Here is a 16,170-nt window from a genome sequence, read left to right on the forward strand (position 1 = left end):
CAATGTCATAAAACAATATGTGTACTGACTGTTTAATGAGAAACTATTTGTTCTGTAAACCTTCATCTAAAGTACAATAAAAAAATTTTTTTAAATAAAAAATTTTTTTTCACACTTTGTGAAACAATTGTCCTAAAAATGTTAGCACTTCCAACACCTCCAACCCTGCCACAAAACACAAAGCTCCATACCAACTGTGCTGTTTGCAATCTATGATAACACTTCAAACTGAAGAGGCCTATGGGATAACACAAATTAAGAAACCAGTAGGGCAATCAAAACGTACCCTAGTGGTACAACGGTTAAGTGCACGGCTGCTAATCGAAAGGTCGGCGGTTCAAACTCATCAGCAGGTCCGAGGGAGAAAAAACCTAGCAACCTGCTCCTGTAAAGATTACAGCTGGGGCAGTTCTACTTTGTCACATGGGGTCACTATGAGTCAAAACTGACTTAACAGCACACAACAAAAAGTCAATCAAGAGATGGACACAAATAAGAAAGTCTGAGCTCATGATATATTCTAAGGGCACGAGGGATACAAAAACAACTCATGAACAATGACCAGCTTTTGAAATCAACAAATCCACACATCTACTGTAAGAGTAGTAGTAAATGAGATAATCAAAAAACATTCTAGTAAGCAGGCTCTGTTCTAGTAAGCAGGTTCCATCCAGAAGAGTTTCAAATTACGGAAGAAAAGAAGAAAAGAGTGAGTTGTACCTTTACGCCTTTCATTTGAATTCACTTCCACTATCGCCTTTTGTATTAGGAAAATTAAATTTAGAATCTGAAGACTCAAACCCAGAACACAGATGAATGTAGAAGTTATCATTGGCCTTACAAAGGTGATTTTTCCCTTTACAAAATAACTCATAAGAAGGTTCTTTCAATTGTGCAGTTAAGTGTTGGTTTACAGATCATTAACTTCTTTGTAGTGAGGCTGAGCTAAAAAATTAGAGCCACTACTCTCTGAAGACCAATTCAAAATGAGGTTAAATAATTGCAGAAATAACAATGAAAATCAATAGAAAAAATAGAAATGGATTTACAAAAATGTAGTTGCAAAAGTCTATTCAAAAACATTAGAATGTAAGAATGAGGGAAGCTGCTACAACCAATCACTAACGAAGAATAGTAGGAAAGAGAGAAGAAAGAGTAATTGACAAGGCAAGGAAGGCAGTGAGAGATACAGGGAAAGAGGAGTCAAAGAAAAGGAGAATATAAATTGGTATAATACACCAGATTGCTACAGACATCCATTAGCTCTTCATTTTCTTCCCCTGAGGGTTTGCATCAGTTGTAACCACACCCAAATAAATCTTTTTTAAAAAATAATTTATTTCATTTTTTGTCGTTATTGAGAATATACACAGCAAAAACACACATCAGTTCAACAGTTTCTACATGTACAAATCAGTGACATTGATTACATTCTTTTAGTTGTGCAACCATTCTCACCCTCCTTTTCTGAGTTGTTCTTCCCCCATTAACATAAACTCACTACCCCCTAAGGTTCCTATCTAATCTTTCAATTTGCTGTTGTCAATTTGATCCCATGTAGCTAGATCTTAAAAGACTATAATGCTCAAAGCAGACATTCTTTACTTTTTAAGCTAAACTATTGTATGATTTAAGAAAACTTCAGGGGATATTTTTGGTTTATGGTTTAAAGATTATCTCAGGGCAATAGTTTCAGGGGTTCATCCAGCCTCCATGGCTCCAGAAAGTCTAGATCTCATGAGAATTTGAAATTCTGTTCTGCATCTTCCCCCTTTTGATCAGAACTCTTCTATAGAGTCTGATCAAAGCATTCAGTAATGGTAGCTGGGCACCATCCAGTTGTTCTGGTCTCATGGCAAAGGAGGAATTGTTCATGGAGGCAATGCACCAGAACATCTTAACCACTACAGATATCCTTAGTAGACGGTTGAACTTTGGTGAGTGGGGAATAATTCATAAAAGTTCAAGTGAAATCACAAAATAGAATCGGGTTTTACTAATTTCCATATCTTATATGCCACTTCAAGTACTCTTGGTCTCACCTGTCTCTAGGACTTTTAGCCACTTGTTACAGCCTCAGCTACTGTCAGGACAAACTATGCTGTGTGGGATCTGTTCAACTTCATATGGGCAAACCTGATACCATGCCACCTCTTGCCTAGACCATGCATCTTTTGACTCTTTCCGTGGAGCTTTTCTATTGTGACTGGGGTTCAAGAAGCCAGGGACTTTCTTAGAGTCCATTCATTCCCAACTCCAAAGTGCAGGGGGAATTAAGGCCCCATGGGCTTAATTTTGACCAGTGGATCAATGGGTGCTGGAAAATAAATTCTTACCCTTTTACTTCTCTGAACCCATTGTCAAGAGCAGTAGTTGTTTATACAGCCTCTCAGAAAACAGTCCCATGAGCTCAAGCAATGAATTCTTATTGATATCAAGTGGTGATCGGTTTGATAATACATCATGGTATTGACTCTTCTTCCTTCCTTGTCTCACCTTTCCCCCCACTCTTGTTCCCTGGGATTGCACTCCCTAATAAAGAATTTGCCTCAGGCTCTTCTTTCTGGGGAACCCAGCCTAAGACAACCATCAAAGAGCTAATAGACTATTTGAGATGCAAGATTTATATATTTAGGGAGCACTTGAAAAAGATAAGATAGGGAACTTAGGGGGCAGTGAGTTTATGTCAATGCGGGAGGAACAACTCAGAAAAGGAGAGTGAGAATGGTTGCACAACTCGAGGAATGTAATCAATGTTGCTGAATTGTACATGTAGAAACTGTTGAAGTGGTGCATGTTCTGCTGAGTTTATTCTCAACAAAAATAAATTACATACACACACACACACACACATATATATATATATATATATATATATATATATATATATATATATATATAAAAAGTTCAAAGTAAGGAGAACAAAAGTTGCCCAGAGCAGGCCGCCTATTTCAGCCAACCCAGGACTCCCTTCCTCATTGGTAGTTATCCCTGATATCAATGCCAAACAGAATTTGTTTCTTTCAACAATGACTTAAAAAAAAAAGACTTGTACCACCCATTGAGTGAATTAATCCATAATTTACTCCCCACTGTGTAAAATAGTTCTTATTCAACTAAGCAACTGAAAAACTGTTATTAAACATGAACTATACACAAAGCATCGCCTTTCATTTTTTTCCCATTATTCCCATCTGTAATTTTCCTCTCCCCAGAGCTGGGGCCACTTAACCACACGCATCCCTTCCCCGCCAAATTCCTGCCTTGCTTCTAGTGACTTTACCACTGTCTTAATAATTTTTGCAACCTCTCAGCCTGGGGCATTGCCTTGCCTTTTCCAGTCCTTAGAAAAAGGAATCTCAAACTTGTGTCTGGGTTCCTGCTGCCAGACTGCCAGCCATTCTGATGGCCCTGGGGGAAAGCTAAGGAGCTCTGGTGGCACAGTGGTTAAGCACTCTGTGGGAGAAAAATGTACCAGTCTGCTTCTGCAAAGATTAACCCATTGCCATCGAGTCGATTCTGACTCATAGTGACCCTACAGGACAGAGTAGAACTGCCCCATAGTTTCCGAGGCTATAATCTTTATGGAAGCAAACTGCCACATCTTTCTCCCACAGAGCAGCTGGTGGGTTCAAACCACTGACCTTTTGGTTAGCAACCAAGCTCTTACCCACTGCACTACCAGGGCTCCTCCATAAAGATTACAGCCTTGGAAACACTATGGAGTTCTATTCTGTCCTATAGGATCGCTGTGAGTCAAAATCAGCTCATGGGCTGGATTTGGGGGAAAGTTGTCCTCCCCACACCAGGCTTGGCTCAGTCAGTGCATTACATACAGTGCTAGCCTCTGGAAGAAGTTGCCGGCAAGGACTCAGCTTAGCCCCCCAGTCCTGGCCAGCCATGCTCATAAACATATGAGCATTCCTAGCCCACTGCCTCCATTCAAGGAACTCCTTATCAAATCTGTGGAGAAGGCTTGACTAAGTAAGACAATTTACTCTGACTTAGTACTTTTCCACTCTTCACCCTTGTCCTCCTAGTCCTCTGGGTCCTTATGATGACAGGAGCCTTTTGTTCAGGGCTCCTTGGCAGTGAGACAATTTCCCCTGCCTGTGCTGCTGTATCATCTGACTGAACCTCGCCTGGTGCCATTCTGTGGAGAAAAATGGAACATTGGGAAGCCAGTGCCTATTTTTGCCTCTTGCTTATACTATCACAGTAAGTGAATAAAGGCTCGATCATTGCTTTCAGTTGGGCTCATTGTCCCAATTGACCAGTATGACACCTGGAAGCTGGACACTTTCCTGATGCCTGCTTGTCTGAGGAATCTCTAATTATCAGCTGCTAATTATCAGTGCTCCACCCACTATTTAGGGCATCTTCATTATATCATGTTAGATGCTCATCAACATCATATTCTGCCTATCAGAGTGGCTTTTATTCCTACTCAGCACTCTGTGTCTCCCAGTGTATGCCTCATCCCCAATTACTCTGTTTTATTCTAATTAACGGTATACGGCTTGCTGTTCCTCAAGCAGACTTCTCTCATGCCTACGTCCAGGACTTTGTTCATGATAGTTTCAACTCTTTTTTTTTTTATTATTGTACTTTAGATGAAGATTTACAGAACAAATAGTTTCTCATTAAACAGTTAGTACACATATTGCCCTATGACAATGGTTAACAACCCCATGACATGTCAACACTGTCCCTTCTGAAACTTGGGTTCCCTATCACCAGCTTTTCTGTCCCCTCCTGCCTTCTAGTCCTTGCCCCTGGACTGCTGTGCCTCATCAGTCCCATTTTGTTTTATGGGGCTGTCCAATTCCCGGCTGAATGGTGAAGTTCGGGAGTGACTTCACCACTGAGCTAAAAGGGTGTCTGGGGTCCATACTCTCGGGGTTTCTCCAGTCTCTGTCAGGCCGATAGTTTCAACTCTTAGAATGTCCTCCTCCTATATAACTCACTATGAAGATATACTCATCCTTCAAAGTCCAGCTCAAATGCTCTCCCCTCTATAAAGACTTCCCTGATCATTCTAGCTTGAAGAGCTCTTGCCCATCTATGAACTCTGAGCACATTTTACCTGCATCACTCATAGGTAGGGTGAGTGTACGCAGGGATGGATTACCCAGTAAGAAACGTCGGCAGGGTTTACTTGTGCTTACTTACTAATCTGTAGTGCACAATTATACCTGTTTTTCACCACATCAAAGACGTACTGAAACCCATGTGAAATTGTATTATCATAATATGTGCTTAAGGACAGTGCTTTTCATATGGGTCAATATGCATTTATTGAGTTAATGAATGGTAGAGTAGCTAATCTGTTCATTAATGGGGTTTTACGTCTTAAAATATTGAAAGCCTTATCTTTTGAAGGTCAACGATTATGCTTTATCAAATTGAGCCTGATCGGGAAAGACCTTCAGAACCTTAATTACGACCAATCACAAATCCAAGATAATTTATCCCCTGTTTGAAGGCTGGATTAGAGGGTTAAGTGGGTCTCTTGGAACTCTCATACTTGATGATCATAAGAAACAGATCTGGGAGTAATACACCTCCCTCTTCAGGCTCTAAGATGGCTTCACAACTTCAGCTGATCCAGGTAATAAACCAAAATAACCCCATATACTTCTTCAAAAATCAGAGTTGCACTAGGAAAAAAAAAATCCAGGAAGAGACCCCTCATGCCCAATACATGGTATATTCTAGGAAGTAATGGAATGGAATGGAATGGCTTTCACAAGACATGAAAAACTTAGCTTTTAATTTTCTCCCAAATAATATTCAATTCTCCCCAACTACTCCCACAATCCATGGACAGTTAGCTCTGTTAAAACAAATTAACCAAAATAAAGCCTATCAGCTTAGATAGAGAAAATGCATTCAGACAAGTGTCACCATTGGCTTACAGTTTGGTAAAAGCAGATATTAATCTAGATTCCAGTAACAGTTCTCATAGAAGTTTAAGTTATCCAGGAAATGCTAAACAGACCCAGTTCTCCAAGTGGGGCTTGGCAATGAACAATTCAGATGGATTTTCAGATCTCTATTGCTCCCTCTTCCAAGTTTATGATGTGAAGGACATGAGAGAAAATGATAAGGGTAAAGTTAATTAACATCATTTACCAAGCTCAGGTTTGTTTATTTTCACACACACAAACAATACACCCTTTCCTGTTAACACAGCAATCTCTCTAGCAAGTAGAGATCTTAGAGACCTATTTTCTCTGCCCTCATCTTTTATCTCACTCTTCTTTTCATGAATTCAGTGAAGCAGTGTTTGGTAATAGTGTCAGATTAGTAGAAAACCTGAGGTCTAGCATTTTGACAATGATATAACTGTCAGCATGTACCAGGCATAATTAGAATCAAATATCTACCTCTTAGCGTTTCTCTTGGGTTCACCCAACTCTGAAAGCTCTCAGGTCATTAAGGCATATCAATTAGCAATGATTTTTTTCCCAGCCCCCAGCAGCCAGTGAAGCATACATTAAAGGTGATATCTGCAGTCAAAATTTTAATGTGCACAATTTGAAAATATCTACTTTGACGCACAGAACAGTATCATCCGAGAAACTCATTTGCTTAAAGTGTTATATTGCAGCCATTAAAAAATATTTCATCCCCTTGAATGAATGTCCTCTGAACATTTCCATACCTATTAAGTAATATTAATTGTATAAAGGTTTGGAAAACATACGAATCATTAAAAGTAGAAATGGGATGTGCAATAGCCCGGAAGAGCTAATGTTATCACTTTTGTGGCCAGTTTAACAACCTTCTTAGTACAGTCATTTTTAACTAAGTCATCATGACCCAAGGAAAGTTACTTCCTTTGGGGAAAGAAAGGTGGGGGCAGAGGAGACGGGAAGGAGATATCACAGGCTTAGCATATTTTAAACAGTCACATTAGGTATCAGTCATGTTTTAATCAACTCAGTTAAATATACTCTCATAGGCATTGTTAGCAAAAGCTATCCTTTACAGATTTTATTGCATGATAGTCCTGTTGTCTTTTAGCCAGATGGCAACATGAACAATAAGTTGGTCTATATCCAGACCAAATAATTAAACAAAATAAAGAAAAAAGCAAAGGATACTAATGATGAGACCCCATAGTCTTAAGTACAGATTTTCTTGAACACAGAACTATACATGTATGATTTTATTCTTTTCCATATGTTAGATGGATGTGCCATGTCTAACAGAGATTGGTTAGTGAGACTGGTGGTAAACAGGAATGGCCCCGCTCATATGCAGGTCTATGGGAAAGGTGTCAGGGTCAAAAAGAATTTTCCTCACTAAAGTACTTCAGTATCTGAAATTATCCATAAATTTAATGCCTCAAAATGATTGATTTGAAGGCCCAAATTATGGTATCAATATTGCACATGATGCGGGGTACATTTAGCTCAAATAAGCAGTCTGATTAGTTAGGGGAAAACCATCATCCTAATTGGGTAGGAAACAAAGTGAATAAAGTCTGATAACTGCAGCATGTCAGAAAGGTAGAGTATTAACTTTATTTAGATTCTTATATTTTGCACAAGCTTTAAACAAGTCTACCTTTGGGAAATTGAACTTGAGAGGTACAGTTATGGGGGAGAAGTTGCAGAATTTCTTCTCAGGAATTCCTCTTTTCTCATAGAATGAACCTAGGTTAAACAAGGAAATAAATGTTGACAAAATGGAAGGGAATTGATGCTGAGTGGATTCAAGTGCATGGCTGAGAGGTGATAGAGAAGCACTTTTATGTGGAAAAGTCACCAAGCCACGGTTGTATCATGCCTGGGTATGGGGAATAGGAAACACTAGACCGTAGGCTCTGGGACAGTTGGGACCATATCTGTCTTTATGACCATTATAATCTCAGTGCCTAGTAATATACTCTATTAAATAATTTTTTGTTGACTCACTGAATAGATAAATGAAAGTTCAAGAGATTTAGAGAAGGCAGAAAAATAGTACAAACCTTTAACATCAAATAAGTTGACAAGTTAAGAATAGATAATTCAGAAAAAGCTAAAGATATAAAAACCCGATATGGTAAAAAAGAAAATTCAAGAAAGTGGTTACATTGAGAACAAACACTGCTGGATATACAGTGGCACTCATAAATGCTTAATCAAAAATAAATGAATTAATAATGACTCTAGGAAAGAAACTACTTGCTCTCTGTCTTAATTATCTAGTGCTGCTATACAGAAATACCACAAATGTGTGGCTTTAAAAACCAGAAATTTATTTTCTCACAATTTAGGAGGCTAGAAGTCTGAATTCAGGGTACAGGCTCTAGGGGAAGGCTTTCTCTCTCTGTCAGCTCTGGAGGAAGGTCCTTGTCTCTTTTCAGCTTCTGCTCCTGGGCAATCTTCATGCGGCTTGGTATCTTTCTTCCCCCATTTCTGCTAGCTCACTAGTTTGTTTAATCTCTTATAATCTCAAAAGATATTGATTTAAGGCACACCCTATACTGTGATTAGGCGTTTGGCTGCTAACCAAAAGGTCGGCAGTTCAAATCCACCAGGCGCTCCTTGGAATCCTATGGGGCAGTTCTACTCTGTCCTACAGGGTTGCTATGAGTCGGAATCAACTCGATGACAACGGGTTTGGTTTTTATACTAAAACTACCTCATTAACATAAAAAGACAACCCATTCCCAAATGGGAATATAACCACAGGTATACAAAAAAAAAAGGGTAACAGGTTCAGAAGGTGCTTAGTAAGGATTCAAGGAAAAGTCTGATAAACCTTTCTCCCCATTCAGTTATGAAGGCTAAAAACGTGCATTCCCTAGTTAAAGATTGCATCCATCCATCCATGCATCTGTCCATCCATCCATCCATCCATCCATCCATCCATTGATTCAAAAAATTACTGAGAATTTGTCACTATCATGTGCTAGGCAGTCCTCTAGGCAGTAGGGACAGAGTAGTGAGCCATCATGTAAGATATATGCTCCAATGAAGCTTGTATTTCCAATACTTGTTCAGTCTAAAAGCAAAGCCAAAGTTATATGCTATGCCAGAGGACTGGCTTGTGAACATTCACCAATCCAACTTACAGAGAGCACACTGAACCAGTAGAGCTAGTGAAAACACTCAGCAATATCTGATAGCTTTACTCCCCTTCCAGTGTTCCAGATGCTTTTCCCATTTGTTCTTACATACTATGGCTTATAATTTATTCTTCCTAATCCATATTTGACCACAACCACCAGCAGATAAACAATAGGCTTCCCACACCAATGCATAAATTGCTAACTGGAATATAAATTGATTTCACACTGTTCTTTCAAATGCTCTGGGCCCTGCCCGTTTCAAAGAGGCCATATTTCTATGTTGAGTAGCAGAAGTGAGAAGAAAAAAAAAATGGAGATGGATTAAAAGAGACAAAATCCAAAGAAAATAAGTGGCTTCAATAAAATATGTGGTGATGGTTTTTATTGCCACTTACTTGGGAAGACCAGCATAACTCATGCCTAGTGCCGCCACTTATAAGTAATGCGGTCATCGCAAACTCACCACAGTAAAAACTTCAAATATCTCCACCACCACATATTATACACACACACATACACTAGCAATTTAGTAACTTTTCCAACTGCCTTCCTCCCTGAAAGACTTTATTTCTTGATGCCCCTCCTTAATGGGACAAATTCATTTTTAGCACAGTGTGTGGCTGATTAAACATAGAGCTCCAATCTTTTTTTTAAATGGAGCTGCAACAATTAATTTACCACATCTGGCACTGAGTGTCTACCACAATAAATACTTTGGATGAATCTTCCCTTTGTTAGGCACTGCTAAATAAGTCAATGGCTTTTCGCATCCTGGTGAATAAAGATAAGGTTCACTTTAATTGGGTCATTTGAATCTCTTGACTCAATATTACAAAGCCATGGAACATGGAAGATCAGAGTGATGAGGGGCCTTAGATTCTGACCAGTGATTTTCAAACTGTGTTCCAGTGAACCTAAGGACTGATATGGTGTTGGGACAGGTTTAGTGAAATGGAGGTACCTTCAAGCAGAATAGCTCTATGTTAATCTGTTCTATAAGTGAGAGTTCTACATAAGATTTCATGTGAAGAAAAATTTCTGATAAAATGCACACACACACACCCCACTTGGAAAAATCACTAATCTGGACCAATGTTCCCACTCCCCATTTTAGAGGTGAGAAAATCGATACCTAGAAAGGTTAAGTGATGACCTTAGAGTCACACAACCATTTAGAGGCACAGATCAGACCAGACAAATTAGCTCCCCTGAATCGCAGTCTATTATTTACTCTATGGTACCCCAGTGAATTATGTAATTGTTATTAATACTGTTTATGGTATAAGCAATGATGGGCTCAAACATAGCAACAATTGTGAGGAGAGTGCAGGACCAGTGTTTCGTTCTATTGTACTTAGGGTCTCTATAGTTGGAACCGACTCGACGGCACCTAACAACACTACAACATGGTATAAGCCTCTGGGTGGTGCAGTTGGTTTGCACTTGACTACTAACTGAAAGGTTGGCAGTTTGAATCCACCCAAAAGCACCACGGAATAAAGGCCTGGCGATCTACCTCTGTAAGATTACAGCCATTGAAAACCCTATGGAGCACAGCTCTACTCTGAAACATGTGGGGTCACCATGAGTTGAAATCAATTTGACAGTAAATAGATTTTGGTTTTGGTTTGTTCAAAGGATAGTTTTTGGCTTTTGGTTTTTATGGTATAAGCAGTGTTGGAGCTGGGCTCAGCACCATTAAGTTAGGCAAACTATATTAGACATAAAACCTTCTTGCTAAGACAAGGACATTTTGGTCACTCTTTTTCTTGAGTAAGGAGGAAGATGGAGCCTTGGTGGCACAGTGGTTAAGATCTCAGCTGCTAACTAAAAGGTTGGCAGTTGGAATCCACCGCTGCTCCTTGGAAACCCTATAGGGCAATTCTACTCTGTCTGATAGGGTCGTTATGAGTTGGAATCAACTTGACGGGAACGGGTTTGTTTGTTTTTAAGGAGGAGGATACGTGGTAAGATGAGTATAAAAGATGACCCTATCTAAATATATTATCATCCAGTTTCCCCAATTCCCCAACCATGCCATGGATTGAAGAGACATCGCTTCATAGAACCTTAAATAACACATGTGTCACTTGGCAAGAGAAGGACCTATCATTTAAACAAGTCTTCAAAAACTTTAACTTGTACTTTACTTTTACAAGTCTTTTACTTGCTGGCTGACCCCTAGTAAAATAAGACTATCAGAAGCTGCTGAACCTCACTTAAACATGTATACTCAGAAGATTATTATATGTGTCAGAGAAGAGACAAGAGTTCTGCCTCACGTAAGCTAATTCAGTGCCAAAAGGCAGAGTTGACTCTGAAGGGGATTCTTACTCTTAAAAATGTCTTTTCATAAAAATCCTTAGATTGATATTAGCTACAAGGGTTATATGTTCTCATTGTGGAAAAGCACAGGCTTCTCACTTTATAAAGTGAGATGTAGTACATGAAAGCACTTTGATAAAGGAATGGAGAAGAAATATACTTGAACATAGACTCTATCCAGTGACGGCCATGGTTTAGTTGGTTTCTCAAAAAACACCTGGTTGCTTGTGTGACTAGAATCAACAGATGCCAGGCTCACATAACTGAGCTTTAAGAGAGATGAAGACATCCCTGAGGGGGCAGAGCCCAGGCTGGACCATCTAAAGAAATCTGAAGGTTATTTGCTTATAAGAATTACCATGGACATATCTCATTTTCCACCCTAGCTCCAAAGGCTGCCTTTGATGTTGCTCTGTCTGACCTTGACTCTGGATCACCCTTATGTCTCTTATGTTGCCCAAGTACATGAACTTGAGCATGAATCTGACTATTTGGACATTAGAAACTAATTTTCAGCTTTTTACACTCAACTTGCTGCCCTGGTGGCGCCGTAGTTAAGAGCTCGGCTGCTAACCAAAAGGTCGACAGTTCAAATCCACCAGCTGCACCTTGGAAACCCTACGGGGCAGGTTCTACTCTGTTCCATAGGGTCGCTATGAGTCGGAATCGACTCGACAGCAAAGGGTTTATTGGTGTTTTTTGGTTTGGTGCTAACAGTTAGTACTACTTTCAACTTACTATGTAACTAAGGAAAATTAATGATGGATCATATAAATAGTCATAGTTATGCAGCACATCAGTTACAAATGTGATAAAGACTCTAAGCCTTTCCAACATTAGGCAGACATCTACCCCAGCCCCAAATGAGTACCTTGCCTCCACCTTCCTTTTCCTCATCACCTCCTTTGCGTCTTCTACCCTTAGGATGAACTGAGCCTTATACTATACGCTTCATGAATCACTCAAAAATCTCCTTTCGGTCAGCATCTGCAAAGGGTAACCTGGATTTAGATGAACTATTTGGTTCAGTTGTCCACACTGATCAAATCACAGCTAACTGGCAGATGTTTACTTCCCTTAGACTAAGCAGAGTCCAAAAGTAATACTATAAGGAACTGATTACAGGTCTTCCCTGTACATAAAGTTACTTGTGACTGTCCACAACATCTAGCTGCTTTTTTAGTTTATACAACAGGGAATGAACATATGGTGTAGATTAAAACAACAAAGGATTAAGAAAGTTTTGAAAAAATTGTAGACAGTAGAACTATAGCTCATTAATGGAGGGTAGGATGGTTGGGGGAAAGAACAGCTGCCTGATCTTTCAAGGTAAGGAAGGGTGACCATTCTATATTTTAAACCTTTCCTGGGTATTTCCATCAGAAGTATATCCTAGATTTGATAAATCCAGGGAGTTGTCATGGAGAAGGACAATTCTCATTTTTTTTTTTAGTTTATTGGTTTGTTTAGTGCAGGTAGGATCCTGAGAAGATTTCTACCTTAATATTATGCTAAAACAATGTCACCTGAAAGAATTTTTCTTTCAACATTTATGATTTGGGGAAAAAAGTTTAGCAAGATGAACAAATATAGTCATAATGCATATATATAATATATATATCTTCCAATATTGATCAAAGGGACCAAGATTTCATTCTCACCAGTGTTCTGACGGGAATAGGAAATTCACCCAACTAACTGAAAAATATGGGCCTATATTAGTGGCTGAGTGGAAACCTTGGCTCTGAAAGCCTCCGGTTAAATCTGCAAGTAGAAAGAGTGTGCACACAAGACACTTTTGATCATCCATGCAATAGGCTGTAAATTATTTGCATGACACCTTCTTTGCATTAGATGCCATGGGCCTCTAACAGGTTGGTGTATTATATAGACTATTTAAGTGACAATAGTCATAAGTCACAGACGAAAAGCTCTACTTTGACCAGCCACTGTGCTCCCTCTTTGCCCAATTTTCAATATGAAAAATCACCACCGAATATAAAAAATGGCTTCATGGAACATCAGCTCTGATCTGTGGGATTTGTCATGTTGTAGCTCATCCATTTCAAGAGCACTTCAGTCATTTGTTCCATGTTACCAAGACAAAGATTTCATTGAATAATTGATGAAAAGAGAAAACTGTGAGCTACCTTGCACTCAGTTATTATGGTTTTGATTCTACCTTTGCAGAAAGTAACTCCAATATTAGCCAATCATCACACACCCTAAACGATGTAAGAGACAATTTCTCAAAAGTTCTCGCCACATGGCTCCCTGATGTTTAAGGATCAAGGTACTGACCTTTTGGTTCTTACCACCGTAGTAGCTATTTAGTTATACAAATAGCAAAAAGGGAATAGATCTCCAAGATGGTGTGTGTGTGTGTGTGTGACATTATCATCAGAGTACTTCACAACATTTCTGATCTTGGAGAAGGATAATGAATTTAGAAAATAAAAAATAACAAAAAAATAAAATAGCATTTATTGTGTGCTTATTACCATGTGCCAGGCACTGTATATAGAGTCACTCTTTTAATAGTCACATCAATCCTATGAGGTAAATATTATTATAATCACCATACCTCTCTTCCTCCTATATCTACATTGATAATTCTCAAACCAGTACTTAGTCTTCCTATAAATGGATTAACTCAAGCTGTGCAATTGACCATTTCAGCTTCTGTTACCTAAACTATGAGTGATAAAACAATGTGGCTGGTCAGGAGGTACTAGCACTATACTTTTCATTAAATAAGTGGGAGATCCCCACTTGAGAGGCAAGAAAGATGCTATGTCCAGGAAGATTGATTAAGATGGGAAAGAGCAGGCAGGTCATAAATGGCTAAGTAACCAGACAGGATTCAGAGTCCAGAAGGTTAAAGAAGTCAATAAAAACAGCATTAATAAGCAGAGTTTAATTTTACCCTAGGACAGAGGTGGTTTGTTCTCAGTCTTATTTTATACTTTCTAATAGATGTTAGGAGTCGCCGGGTGGTGAAAACGGTTAACATGCTTGGCTGCTAGCCAAAAGGTTGGAGGTTCAAGTCCACCCAGAAGCTCCTCAGAAGAAAGGCCTGGAAATCTACTTCCAATAGATTACAGCCATTGAAAACCCTATGGAGCACAGTTCTACTCTGAAACACATGCGGTTGCCATGAGTCAGAACTGACTTGGCAGCAACTGGTTTTGGTAATGGATGTTAACAGCCTTGAGCCGATAAGTGGCAATCATTGTCAGGAAGAGGCCAAGTTAGTTTGGTTGAACTCTGCCCTAGCAAAAAACTAAGGCAGAGGTGCTAAAATTATCTCACAGTTTCAAGTAGATATACATTTGAACACTATCTCTCCCCTGCCCACACTGCTGCTTCAGCCGGCACACTGTGATTCAGCAGTTAACTCCCTCCTCTTCATTTTCCCCTTCCTTCTTTTATTTAATCCCATTAAAGCTTCATGAGAAATAGAAAATGTAGCCACTGGATTTAAGAACTTTAAATTCTAGATGGAGAAAAAAGAACATGGACAAGTAAGACAACTATTAGAAGACTACTAAGCAATACATATCATGTCATATAAAATAAATGTACATAAGCACTAAGGTGGAAAAGGAGTGATCAGAGATGCCTGTTGCACACCTTATCATACTAAAGGGCCTGGTTTAGATATCTTCAATTTCCAAATTTCTAAAATGTAGTTAATAGCCAGTTCCTCTCTGTGAGCAGGTGCCAACACATGAAGTAAACTGTTAAAAACAAATGAACAATCCTTTCAACCATGAGCTCTTGGTGAGTCAACACAATTTTGCAATAATCAGTGAGGTTCACAAAAATATCTGTTGGGTAGGAAAAAAGAAGAGGAATTTAAAAGACGAGAATAAATTATCTTCAAGATCGTGAGAACACCCATTTTACCCAGAATATCCTCTACACTTAGCAGTACACATGTTCATTATTATTGTTGCCCCATGGTTTACTTGGTAGACTTCCATCTATCATCACGAAGTCATGACAGCCTAATCAATTCAAGCTAGGTTCACATTCATTCTTGGTTGCCTGGAGGTTGAGGTCTCCTACCCAGATGATCCATATTGGATTGTCACCATCATCTTTTTCAGTGACAGAGACGAGTTTCCCCTTGAGTTGACTGACCTGCAGACACTAAGGCATGTCACAAAATTATATCAGGGCGTTAAATCAATATAATTATTTTTACATTGATTTTAGCAGACATAGACTTTGCCAAAGTTAAATTATACCCTATTTTTCTCACACTTCAGATCCAAAATAGCTACATGGTTCTATCAGATTAATTGACCTCATTCATTTTTGTTTGTTTGTTTTTTGGCTTTTTTTTTTTTTTCCTCACAGAGGCAATTAGACTCAGCTGCTTCAGGATACAATTATCAACCAACCAAAACCAAACTCACTGCCATCGAGTCAATTCCGACTCATAGTGACCCTATAGGACAGAGTAGAACTGACCCATAGGGTTTCCAAGGCTGTAAATCTTCATGGAAGCAGACCGCCATATCTTTTCTCCTGCCGAGTGGCTGGTGTGTTCGAACCACCGACCTTTCAGTTAGCAGCCGACTGTTTAACCATTGTACCACCAGGGTTCCTACAATTATCAACATACCTGTCCAGTTTTTGGTCACACTCAAAATTTAACATTCAGTTATTATTTGTAGACACTGAATTAAATGGCCTTCTTGAGAGCAATATATAAAAATGCATGTGTAATATATAAAATGTTTTAAATATATAAGTACTTATAGAATTTT

The sequence above is a fragment of the Trichechus manatus genome, unplaced genomic scaffold, assembly GCF_000243295.1.
Source record: "Trichechus manatus latirostris isolate Lorelei unplaced genomic scaffold, TriManLat1.0 scaffold00066, whole genome shotgun sequence".
NCBI lineage: Eukaryota > Metazoa > Chordata > Mammalia > Sirenia > Trichechidae > Trichechus > Trichechus manatus.